This window comes from Raphanus sativus, unplaced genomic scaffold, assembly GCF_000801105.2.
Source record: "Raphanus sativus cultivar WK10039 unplaced genomic scaffold, ASM80110v3 Scaffold2746, whole genome shotgun sequence".
NCBI lineage: Eukaryota > Viridiplantae > Streptophyta > Magnoliopsida > Brassicales > Brassicaceae > Raphanus > Raphanus sativus.
The window spans coordinates 962-14,054 of NW_026618054.1; the positions used below are offsets into that span (position 1 = coordinate 962).

The 13,093-nt window shown below is 40.2% G+C and overlaps 1 non-coding gene across 1 annotated transcript; it reads right to left on the reverse strand.

Annotated features, from left to right (window-relative positions):
• Positions 1-1,255: 1,255 nt before the first annotated feature.
• Positions 1,256-1,363, reverse strand: LOC130505973 (small nucleolar RNA R71). The gene has a single exon (XR_008941860.1). It is a non-coding gene; the product is annotated as a small nucleolar RNA R71 (small nucleolar RNA).
• Positions 1,364-13,093: the final 11,730 nt, after the last annotated feature.

Here is a 13,093-nt window from a genome sequence, read left to right on the forward strand (position 1 = left end):
CTAGTTCTAGGATGTTTTAGTGTAGATCATTCTTGTTCCTTGCTAGTAGAGTATTCATAATGCATCTTTTGAGTTAGCTACTTAAAAGTTGATCATTAGGCTTTTCCCACCCAAAAGGTGTTTGATGAAATGTCTGAGACAACTCTCCTAAGCTTTTAGTGTACTTTGCCAAAGACATTTGTTGTTAAAAATGCTAAGATAGCTATTAGACTTGTTCTTAACGATTGCTTTCATATTATTCAACCAAAGACATTTGATGTTTGAGATGTGTTAGCAAATGAGCATTCATCTAGACATAGAGCTTGCTTAGAATTGTGTTTAGGCTTAAGGTTGATAGTTTGATTGATCATTTGCATTTCTTAGTTCGAAACTTGATCACCCAAGGTCAAATTCCCTACACCCATGAGTTCTCTTTTCCATTAGTTAAGAAAGTATAATTCTTTTATTGCATTCAAACATTAGTAGTAATTTAAAATCATTCAAATCTCTGGTTGCACTTAGATTAAATAGGCACTTGCATTCTCATTGCTTTAAATCCCTTAGAATTGGTTCGACAATCTTTTATACTACATCATTTGTCTTAGGAGCCTTGAAAACTCTTAACATCAAATTGGCGCCGTTGCCAAATTCTGAGTAGATTTAAATATTGAGATTTAGTAGCTTGTTTGAGACTAAGTCATTTTTATTTTCGCTGGTTACTGATTCTTTTTCTTCACCTACTTTTGATTTACAGGTGTATACACTTGAGGAGCAAGGGTCCAACAAACCCAGTTCCAAGAGCAGAAGACATCAGAGCTTTAGAGAGAGAGTGTGCTAGAAAGAGAAGACAAGAAGAACAGCTAGCTCACACACAGGGGTTGAACATTGACATGGCTGACCCACAACCACCAGCTCGCCCTATTGGTGCTTATGACCGCCCGACCAACAACGGTCAACTGTTAGGAATCAGAGCACCAGCTGTGGCAGCAAACAACTTTGAGATCAAGTCAGGATTGGTGAACCAGATTGAGAACAACAAGTTTCATGGCCTGGCTACAGAGAACCCATTCGACGACTTGGACAGCTTTGATAGATACTGTGGCCTATCCAAAACCAATGGTGTATCAGAGGATGCTTTCAAGCTCAAGCTTTTCCCTTTCTCTTTGGGGGACAAGGCACGTCAGTGGGAGAAGTCTCTGCTAAGCAGCTCCATCACCACTTGGGATGACTGCAAGAATGCTTTCTTAGAAAAGTTCTTCTCTACTTCTAAGACAGCTGACTACAGGAATGAGATATCTGGTTTCAAACAGAAGAACGTGGAAGGATTCAGTGAAGCATGGGAGAGGTTCAATGGCTACCTAGCTCAGTGTCCACACCATGGTTTCAACAAGGGAAGTCTGCTCAGTACATTCTATAGAGGTGCTCTCCCTGAGTACAGAGCCAGATTGGATACTGCAAGCAATGGGAACTTTTTGGACAGAACTGAGAGAGAAGCAGCGCAGCTGGTTGACAACATGGTTAAGAGTGATGCAGTCTACAGTGGAGATCATGACAGAGCCAATAGGACAGATGACAAGCAAACAAGAAGGGAGTTGAAAGCTCTACAGGATAAGATTGACATCCTCATTGCTAATAAAGCTACTCAAGAGCAGGTTCACTTTGTTGGTAACCCACAGCAAGAGACACCACCTACTGTCAATGAAGTTGAAGGTTTGGAAGGCCAAGAGGAACTGTGCTTGATTAATAGCAATGGTAGCTGGTACAAAAAGGAGCCCAACTTTCAGTACAACAACTACCAGCAGAAATCCTATCCCAACAACCAACAGAGTGGTTATCAGCCTAGAAACAACCAGCAAGGCAGCTATCAGTCTCAGCAAAAACCTTGCTTCTATGGCTTCCACCTCCAAGCAGCCAATGGGAACTCTACCAGGGAAACCAGACCAGAATCCCACAAAGTACTGCAATGTTACCCTCTCTACTACTTCTTCAGAGATTGAGCTGAATGAGCACAAGAAAGAGGTAGACGAGATTGAAAAATTGGTGTTTGGAACTGATATTGGACAGGTTGAGCAACAAATTGTGACAACAAGTGGGGCAAAGATTGTGGAGAAAGTATACAAGCTGGTTGCAGCTAAGGTTGTGAAGAGAGATGGACACAAGGTTGAGATGGTCACGCAGGAGGACACCACTGAGGTTGAGCAGTCACCTTATGATAAACTCCCATTTCCACAGAGGGTCCTCACCAAAGCTCAGAAGAAGGTCATCTCCAAGTTCAGGAAAGATCTTAGTGATGTTGGGGTAAAGCTTCCATAGATCTCGGGTATGCGAGAGGCTCGTGTACAAATGATGCTCATCAAGGACATTCTAACTCACAAAGATAAGGTAGCAGAGCTCCTGGACTTCTCTACTCTGCAACTTGACCCACAAGTCCCACCAAAGTCTCTCTCTAAACAAGAACACCAGGGGATGTTTACCTTGTCTTGCTCCCTTGGTAAGCTCACTTTTGATGATGCTCTTGTTGATTCTGGTGCAAGTGTGAATGTGATCTCTATAGAGATGGTAAAGACTCTAGGGATTGAGAGCATGGAGCCAACCAGATCTTTACTACAGTTTGGGAATTCTTCTTCTACAACCCCAATTGGTCTCATCAAGGATTTTCCTATGAAAATTGGAGCATGCACCATCCCTGTTGACCTCACTGTCCTAAAGATGGCAACTGCAAAGAGGTTCCCACTCATCCTTGGCACTCCATTTCTCACAACTGTAGGAGCTTGCATAGACTTTGATAACAAGAAGGTCACACTCCTCAAAGTGAACAAAGATGTCTCATATCCTCTCCAGCCCCTAGAGATGAAGTCTGTGTATTGTGGAACAATCACTTGTGAAGCATCATCCATTGCGAAACCAAAGGCTGAAGTGCTGTATGTTGAGAAAGAAACTCTTGCTGGAGAGTCCTCTACAGAGATGTGTGATGAGCACTTGGAAAGTGCTAAAAAGGAGGAGGTGAGTAGAGCTGCAAAGGCTACTCATGTCAAGAAGAAGATGATGAAAGAACCTCACCCTCCACCTCTTGATACACTGCCACACACTCTCACTCTTCACCCAATGAAGCTTAAGGATGGAGCTATTGAGTACAAGATCAGATGTAAAGGAAAGACTACATCATTCTCAAGTGCAAGGGCCATCATCACTCATGAGCTCCAACATGATCCAATCAAGCTTCAAGAGCTCCTCTCTCAGGTCCTGACCATCACTCTTAATAGTGGGAAGGACCCCCCTTCTCCACTCTCCATTTGAGGTACCACTCCACTACCTTACCCTTGTATATACCAGTTTTTCTCTGCATTTTAGTTTTCTTTTGGGTGTCTCTCTCTCACTCACACAGAGACTGTGTGATTCAAGTGTGGGGGAGGTACCAAGTATTTGATCATGTTTGCTTTGATGATTTTGAGTCTCATACATTACATTTTACATTCTTATTTGCATAGAAAAACCAAAAAAAAAATTGAAAAACACAAAAAGAATCATTTAGTTGCATCATTTGCATTTTTAGGATTGAGTCTAGAAGCATATAGGTTGCATTCATGCATTAGGGGGATTTCAACCTTGTAAAGAGCTCATGCTAAGTACTGAATTTGTTGACCTTTGTAATCATGACAAATAGCTTGAGCACCCTTTGGAAAGCTTGTAAACTTCGCGCCTTGAATGCTCCTCTTGAAACTCATTTGACTGTTGATACTCTCTCTTTGAAGCAAGCTCCTGTTTTAATGTCTCTTGCATATGGTCCCTTGTGTACTAAGTCATGGATATACACACTTGAGTTGTCCCATCCTTTTTACCAATCTTCTTGACAAACTCAAGTGGTACTCCACTCCCAAAACCCATACCTCCTTTTTAAACCATCATTATTTGTTGAGTGAGGCCTCTTTGGAAAGCTTTACATGTGCATAATGTTGAGAATATTGGGAACGGCAATGCTTAGTCTCCATTCTTGCTAGATTAGTCACTCTATTGTCTAGCTATAGGAAGGGGGTGAGTGTTGTGATTGTGATTTGGGAATATGAAAGGTTTGACTCTCTGTGCTTAAATGATTAGTCTTTTTGGGATACGTGGAGAAGTATCTAGCTCTTATTGTGAAAAGTCTTGGCCCCCAAATATAAAAAAAAAGAGAAAAAAGAAAAGAAAAAAAAAAGAGAATAAAAAGGGGGCTAGCAAAGTTGTTAGGAGCTGTGATTTGTTTAAAAATTGTGAAAACCCCTTATTGATTTCAAAAAAGAAAGAGTCTGAAGTGAAAAATGTTCTTGGAATCTTTTGGTGAGAGATGTGAGTTGGGTTTGACATTGAGGAATGATTAAATATCTTGTATGTTTGGGAAAGGGTAGAACAATGGAGATTGAGCATTGTATGCATGAGTTGATCCTTTTCTTAGATATATTATGTGTAATGTCAAAGCTACTTTGTTTTGAGAGTAAACCACCTTAAAAGATCATTTTGAACCTCTGATTTCACTTGCATTAAAGCTTTTGTCTTACCAAACCAAATTGTTGAAATAAATAAATAAATAGCAGGAGAAGAAGCTAGTTGATGATCCAAAACAAGTGCATCAAGAGAAGACAGTGCATACAGTCTTGCTACACATGCAACTAAGCTGGCCCAACTTACCTAGCAAGGCAATAAAGGAGTGGGATGCTTAAGGAGACCTTGGCAACCTCCAGAAGTCAGTTTCACTCAGTTATAATGACAAGGGAAAATAGAAACCAGAAGTAGAAAAGAGTTTGGACACTTGACGAAGAAGTCATTCCGTACAGACTTGTGGTGCAAGTTATTCCGTACAGCCTTGAACTCTAAGCAACCAGCTCGTCCTAACCTACATTGGAGGACAATGAGAAGAGGGAAACAAGTCTGGTTTGAATTCAAATAGAAAGCACAACATTGGAGCTCAGTCAAGACAAGTGGGAATAAAATACATTAAAGGTCACATGTTCTCTTAAGAAAGAGCTGTTGATCTCCTGTCCCTTTCTACACATCAGGACGAGCCATCAGACTGTCTACACCAGACTGCACTTCTGATTCCCTGCAATAATATAGTTTATTCTTCTCTCGTTTATTCATAGTTTAATGGTTTTGCAAGTTTCTGTATTTTGGCTATTTAAAGCCCTTCTTGTAACTCATTGCAGTCTAAGGAGAGTAAAACTCTTTCTTCACCATTCTCTGGTTACTTCTCTCTTATTCTCTCATACTCCCACGACCTCACTCTCTACAATACTCAAGAACTCTTTATTCTCACTGATTCTCAACCATACTTTCACTACAATCTTTATTCTTTCACAATCACTCTCTCTGGTTTCATACTGAACCAGAAGCTTATTCTCATCATATTCTTATTATTTCCTCTCAATTCTCTCATGGTATCAGAGCAATAAGCTCTTAGAACCTTTCTACTTCCGCAAATCATCTCTGTCCAAAATCATCTCTTTAAAATCTGTTTCAAACCAGTTGGTTACATCCTTTTATCCTCTGGTCCAAAGGTTTTCCAGGAGGGAAAAACCTCACCAGAACTCAAGATAAAGGAGTATCTCAGTCTCTGAAACTCAAGAAAGTCTTAGCTCAGTTCAGCAAGCTTCATCAAAGTCCAGATTTCAAATCCAGTCTCTTGCAAAACCAGTAGGAACACTCTAGTGTCCACTGGTCCACAACTCTTATAGATGGAGAACCCAAAAGAAATGGTGACCCTAGAGACTACCAAGGGTCTTAAGAAGAAACAAAACCACCTCCTCTGGTCCAAATTGCTGCAGAAACTCCATGGAGAAAACGATTTATGGAGCAAGGTCACTGAAGAAGCTTCAAAGCTAGTCTGTTCAGATCATTCTCTGGCCAACAAAGCTGAAGCTCACTCTTTGATCCCCATAACCCACGACCAGCAAGAAGACAGGAGGGGTTTGGAGTGTGTACCTGACATGAAGGAAGGACACACCATGGATAGGTGTTGGATATTCAATCAACACCTGAAACCAATGTTCTCTCAATAAGTCCCCATGGGCTGGAGATTCAAGAAACCAGCTCAGGTTTCTTGAGAGTAAGCAGAATCTCCTACTGTAATAAGAGCATTGTTTGTCCTAGTTGTGTGTGTTCTGTTGTCTTAGGATGTTTAGAAACTAGCTTGTTGTTCTTGTCTAGTTTCTGTTCATGGAAAGACTGTCAAATTGTCTAAGTATGTTTCTGTCTTATGATTTTGTTAAGAGTATTAGTATTGTCTAATCTCTATTTTTTTCTTAGGTTGTTTTTCTTAAAATCTGCTTGAAACCTGTTTGGCTTAAATTGTTTAGAGACTAGGTAGTTGGTTCTGTTCTAGTCCTTGTTTCTGAAAAAAAAATTGTCTTGTAATTGGTTGTGATTTCCTTTAAAAGATTGCTTAGACTTGTTGTTAGAATCTGTGCTGTGTGTTTTTTTTAATTAAATTGTTTCTTGAGATCAGACTTGGTGAAACCCATGTTCTGATCTCTTGTGTGTCTACTGATGTTTTCCTTAGTTGAATTAACAGGTTACTCGATGCCTGGTGATTTCTCTTCCACACAACAAGCAAAAGCTCATGTCTCACACCTTTGAAGACTGCTCAAACTGATGGGCTCAAATTTACTCCAATATGGAGTAAACCAAAGCCACAGTCCTCTCAGTCATTCTCAGGGTTCCTATCTGATCCTCTGGTCGTGTATGGTGAAGTTAAATCAGCAAGAAGAAATATTGAGAAGCCATTTCATCTCATGCCCTTAAAAGCACTCAAAGTCATCCATACTTAAGGAATGTTCAAAGGCTGTTCAAACCAACCTATAATCTGATAATGGTGCTCAATAGAACTAAGAAGACCAGGAGGACAGGAGGGGATCCAAGGATGAGCTTTACAAACAGGGATAAGCACACAAGGAGAAGGAGTTGGGTAATGAATCCAAAACTCAAATCCGCCAAGCTCAGATGAGTAGTGTGTATATGGAGGTTCAAGGAACCAGCCCAGATTCCTTGGCTGTAAGTTAAACCTCCTAAACCTGAATAAAAGCTTGTGTAATGTGTCTGGTTTATTTAGAGACCAATGGGTCATGTTAAATTGCTAAAGTCCTATAATTATCATATGGGTCTGTTTTTTTTTGTTCTTAGAAGTGTCTGCCTAGGTTGTCATTGCATCCATGATATTGAAATGTATTGAGAATCCTTTCATTATCTTTATCTTTCATGATGCATTGATAAGTGTCTAGGAGTGTTCCTAGATTTGTGTTAAATGCATACATATTGTGCCTGATGCATTCATATAGTTTCTAAAAGCTGTCACATGAGGTGATAAGCTGTTTTGCATCTGTTTTGAAGCAGTGGCGACCAGTCATGATTTTATTCAATGATCTGGTCCCATGCTGTTGTTACTAATCTCTATCTGAGTTGTAATTGTGTGCAGGACACAGAGTTGTGGCTATCAGACCAGAAGCAGCAACAGGAAAAGAGATACCATGTTGATCAGAGCCTGCACAAGATGCACATTCCTGATCATGGAGAAAAAGGCCCATGTTGTTCAGAGCCTAGACTTGGTGTATATATTCCTGACCATGGAGAGACAGCTTGTGAGGAGAACCGGTTGGCTTAAGCGCAGGCGTTGGAGTTGTTGTGCTCCTGGTTCAAGAGACTCACAAGGAGGGCCATCACTAAGTCATGAGGAGACTGTTGGTCCAAAGACATTGGAGCTGAAGGCAGATGGTGATCCAGTTGGCTTAAGCGCAGATGTTGGTATTGTTGTGCTCCTGGAGTATGGTGAATTGGTTGGCTTAAGCGCAGATGTTGGTATTGTTGTGCTCCCAGTTTCAAAGCTCACTGAAGCTCAAGTTCAAGCTTGTCATTATACTCAGTCAAGCTTGAGGAGGGGAAATATAAGTGAGCTACCAGAAGATCCATGAAGCTTTCAGTGTTCAGTGTCTCATTTCCTCATAGAAGGCCAGCAAGAGTTTGGCGATTTAAAAGAGGGCTTAAGTGATCAGTATGAAGAAGCTGTCACTCCTCAATGTACTCACCAGCCAGATGCAAGGATATAAGGATTATTCAATCAGGGACATTCTTGGATGAGCAATCACATGATGGTGGCAGATCATGTAGTTGCAAAGTCCCCCTACATGATTAAAATTCAAGAGAAAAAAAAAAGCAAGGCTGGTTGAGAGAAGAAATGGCGTGTGGGATTCAAGTGCTCAGCACTCCTCATCAACATTCTAGAAATTGATGCAAGGGAAATACTTATTGAGCTCATTAACAAAGGCTTCCAAGAAATTCAAGTTGATGACACCATAAAGATGATGCACTGGCTGAGTGAGAAATTCACCAAAACGAAGAGGGAAGTTCCCTTATACTCTTTTTAAACTCTTTCAATTCAATTCATTCATCTTTTCATTGTGTGTATGAGCTTGAAAAGATACTTAAAATGATTGATTGAAGTGTGATGCATCAATGGGATGCAATCTTATTTTTATGGTTTTTATTCTTGAGTCTTGATAAGTACTGATGCACCTTTGGGATAATGTATCAGGTACCATTGCTTGGCGCCTCACTGAAGAGTTCCTGGTTGTCTCCTAACTTCCCTAGAGAGGCTATGAAGTCCATTGAGAGGGGGAGACCCAAACCAAGGTCTATGAAGAGGGCAAGCTGAGTTTGAAGTACTAGCAGCCTAACTGGTGTTTGAAGATGATCTGGTTGCCTCCCAGCCTTTCTAAGAAGAAGTCTTGAAGCTGATTGAGAGGCCGAGTCCCAAACCGGTTGAAGCTGAGTTGTGTGGTGTGTGCAGCATCTCATTGGTGTTGCTGCACCTGTTTAGGCCGTGATCCAGAGCTTCTTGTGTCCAATCACACTGGTTCTAAGACACAAGAGCTCACTGGCCAATCCCTAGGCTGTGCTGGACTGCACTCTTTTTTCCTAGCAAGGTTTTATCCCATGTGGGTTTTCTTGTAAGGTTTTTAATGAGGGAGCTTCTTCACAGTTCCAAGCTTGTCCAAGGATCTCCTATGGTCAAGCTTGAGGGGGAGTGTTGAAATAAATAAATAAATAGCAGGAGAAGAAGCTAGTTGATGATCCAAAACAAGTGCATCAAGAGAAGACAGTGCATACAGTCTTGCTACACATGCAACTAAGCTGGCCCAACTTACCTAGCAAGGCAATAAAGGAGTGGGATGCTTAAGGAGACCTTGGCAACCTCCAGAAGTCAGTTTCACTCAGTTATAATGACAAGGGAAAATAGAAACCAGAAGTAGAAAAGAGTTTGGACACTTGACGAAGAAGTCATTCCGTACAGACTTGTGGTGCAAGTTATTCCGTACAGCCTTGAACTCTAAGCAACCAGCTCGTCTTAACCTACATTGGTGGACAATGAGAAGAGGGAAACAAGTCTGGTTTGAATTCAAATAGAAAGCACAACATTGGAGCTCAGTCAAGACAAGTGGGAATAAAATACATTAAAGGTCACATGTTCTCTTAAGAAAGAGCTGTTGATCTCCTGTCCCTTTCTACACATCAGGACGAGCCATCAGACTGTCTACACCAGACTGCACTTCTGATTCCCTGAAATAATATAGTTTATTCTTCTCTTGTTTATTCATAGTTTAATGTTGTTGAAAGTTTCTGTATTTTGGCTATTTAAAGCCCTTCTTGTAACTCATTGCAATCTAAGGAAAGTAAAACTCTTTCTTCACCATTCTCTGGTTACTTCTCTCTTATTCTCTCATACTCCCACGACCTCACTCTCTACAATACTAAAGAACTCTTTTGATGCGGCCATCAAACCAGTGGTTGAACCAGAGGTCAACCAAGCAGTCCAAACCGGCCACTTTGGAGGTACCAGCGACATAGGTCCAGTCCACGGCGTATATCTCGACAAACAAAAGGTGTTTTGGAATGAAACAAATTTTAATGGATTTTACACTCCAGAAGGAGTCCAACCCAATTGGAATTTCCAGAAAAGCTTACCGGACCAAGGAGTTATGGATTTTACAAACTGGAGGTTCTCCAGCCCATCCAGTTGCGAGTATCAGGCTTTAGAAGTGGATGTCAGTCAAAACACGAGGCGGCCTTCTCCAGAATTAATCATGGGCTTAAAGAGGGATTTTTCAGCTATTCAGGAAGTCCAGAATCAGGCGAATTGGTCAAGGGAAAACCAAGATACAATCAATTTCCCAAAACCGATCAAACCGACATTATTTTGGGAAAGTTGCCAACCAATTCAATTTGGTCCGACCCAAACCTTTCTATGGAAGCCAGGAGACACTCTAAACCAACCAGAAGACAAAGAACGTCCTTAGCTGCACCAGCATCCAGGAGATCAGGATGATCATCACTTGCACTAACATTCCATATTTGGCAGCATTGACACTACAAGCTTTAAATGAGTTTCTTCTTGAAATCCTTCAAGACCAACGGCCATATTCTACATTAAAAACATTCAGAGACATATCAGGAATACTTCAAGATCATGGCCACGTCCAGAAGCTGTCCAGGTACAAGATCATCCAAGTTTCCCCATTGAAGACACAAATCAAGCTAAAGGCAAGATTCCATGGAGCCATCAAAGCCTTTGCTTCCAAGATTTTTATTTCAAGTTTATTTCTTTCCTTTAGTCAATTTTAGACTGTTAGAGAGTTGTTCTGTCGAGCCTATATAAGCTCAGTCCCTTTCATCTTTGTAGAAACCACCCTTGAATTTTATGAATGAAAATGAAGTTTTCTAGTTTTCTTAAAACTATTGTTTGAAGTCTTTTGAGTTTGTGAGAAGCAGCTCTTGAGCAACCAGGCTTATCAAAGTCTCCTTTCACAGAGCTTTGTGGTGTCTATTCAATCCATTTCGTCCATCATCCCATCTGGTTGAGAGATTCAATCAAACCTTCATCCACAATTCCACTTCAGTCCATCTTTTGATCAAGCTGAGAGTGATACACATCCAGCAGCTTGATTCCACCATATCTATCCTTTATCTTTGTTTATTTACTCTGATTTACTCTTCATATCATTAGCATCTCATTCATCTTCCATTTGTTTCTGTTTTGTTTCATAAAAACTCATAAAACTCATAAAAATCTATCTTCTTTGTTTTCAGGTTGAACCTCAGTTCATCAAGTCTTATAGTCTGATTCCCAGGCTGTATCATCTTTATTCTCACTGATTCTCAACCTACTTTCACTACAATCTTTATTCTTTCACAATCACTCTCTCTGGTTTCATACTGAACCAGAAGCTTATTCTCATCATATTCTTATTATTTCCTCTCAATTCTCTCACAAATGACTTGGACCAGTTGACCATTTGTGAGATGTCTATGGAGTTTGCTTCCTGAATGTTAGAGAGATGGTGGATTTGTGGTTTGTGGATGCATGATTAATGAGTGTAGAGATCAAAGGAGCTGGGATAGGCCTAGAGAAGTTAGAGATGGATAAAATCTTTGCTCTTGCTATTTGGTATGATTATGCATGGTTGTTAGGTTGAGAACCAAGAAGAGTTTCTTTTGATTATGAGTCCCCATCTTCAAACCTCTTCTCCTTGGTTCTTGAAAGTTTACTTGTGGAAAAGTAAAGGACTAGTGTGGGGGAGTTGATATATTGCATATTTGCATTGTTTTAGCTATTCATTTATATGCATTTTCATCATATAGAATAATATTTAGACATGTTCAGGTTGCATTTTGCATACATAAGTCTTTATTAGGTATTGGGACACCACATGGACTTCTTGGAGACATTTGGAAGCAATGTGATCAAAAAGGGGTTGAAAGATGAGCATGGATGGAGGCCTTAGAGAAATCTTCTGTTGCTAAGATTTTGTGGCGACACTGGAAATTGAGTTAGCTTTCTAATGGAAGTAGTTTCAAGTCATTTGGAGATGTAATGGAGGAGTTATTATCAATTTACTAGAGGCATATCCATCCTGCTCGAGAACCGCAGAGTGACCTTTTGGAGCGACCCCCTAAGGTAGCTCCCAACCAGAGCGACCTACCTAAGTCGCTCGCGTTCTCATCGCCCGGAGACACAAAAATGGAGGCTGGAGCGACCTCTCGACCCCCCAAGGTCGCTCCCAACCCCAGAGCGACTTCCTGGAGTGACCCTCTGAGGTCGCTCCGCGTTATCTGCTGCACGATTTTATTATTTTTCAAGGACCTTTTTGCAATTTGTTATGCACGTTTTTAGACTTGTAAACCTAAGTTTAAGTACTTTGTAATCCTATGGAGGCAGATCTATCTTTTTTTTATGGGAAGAACACAAAACTCAAGAAAAGTTCATCTCTTTTGGATTTTGATTTGTTATGTTCTTGTGTTTCTGTTGATTTCTTTTCTATTTCTCTACATGATTAATCTGAAATCCACCATGGGTTTAAGAGGAATCATGGAGATTAGTGAGTAATCACCTTTTGAATTCATGGGTTAGGGAGATTAAGGGTGATTAGGCTAGTTCTAGGATGTTTTAGTGTAGATCATTCTTGTTCCTTGCTAGTAGAGTATTCATAATGTATCTTTTGAGTTAGCTACTTAAAAGTTGATCATTAGGCTTTTCCCACCCAAAAGGTGTTTGATGAAAGGTCTTAGTGTACTTTGCCAAAGACATTTGTTGTTAAAGATGCTAAGATAGCTATTAGACTTGTTCTTAACGATTGCTTTCATATTATTCAACCAAAGACATTTGATGTTTGAGATGTGTTAGCAAATGAGCATTCATCTAGACATAGAGCTTGCTTAGAATTGTCTTTAGGCTTAAGGTTGATAGTTTGATTGATCATTTGCATTTCTTAGTTCGAAACTTGATACCCAAGGTCAAATTCCCTACACCCATGAGTTCTCTTTTCCATTAGTTAAGAAAGTATAATTCTTTTATTGCATTCAATCATTAGTAGTAATTTAAAATCATTCAAATCTCTGGTTGCACTTAGATTAAATAGGCACTTGCATTCTCATTGCTTTAAATCCCTTAGAATTGGTTCGACAATCTTTTATACTACATCATTTGTCTTAGGAGCCTTGAAAACTCTTAACATCAGTAATCATCTGGATAGAAGGTGGGATATCTTGTTGCTCACAACACTTATGAGATTTATTCAACTTCCTGGTTATTCTCCAC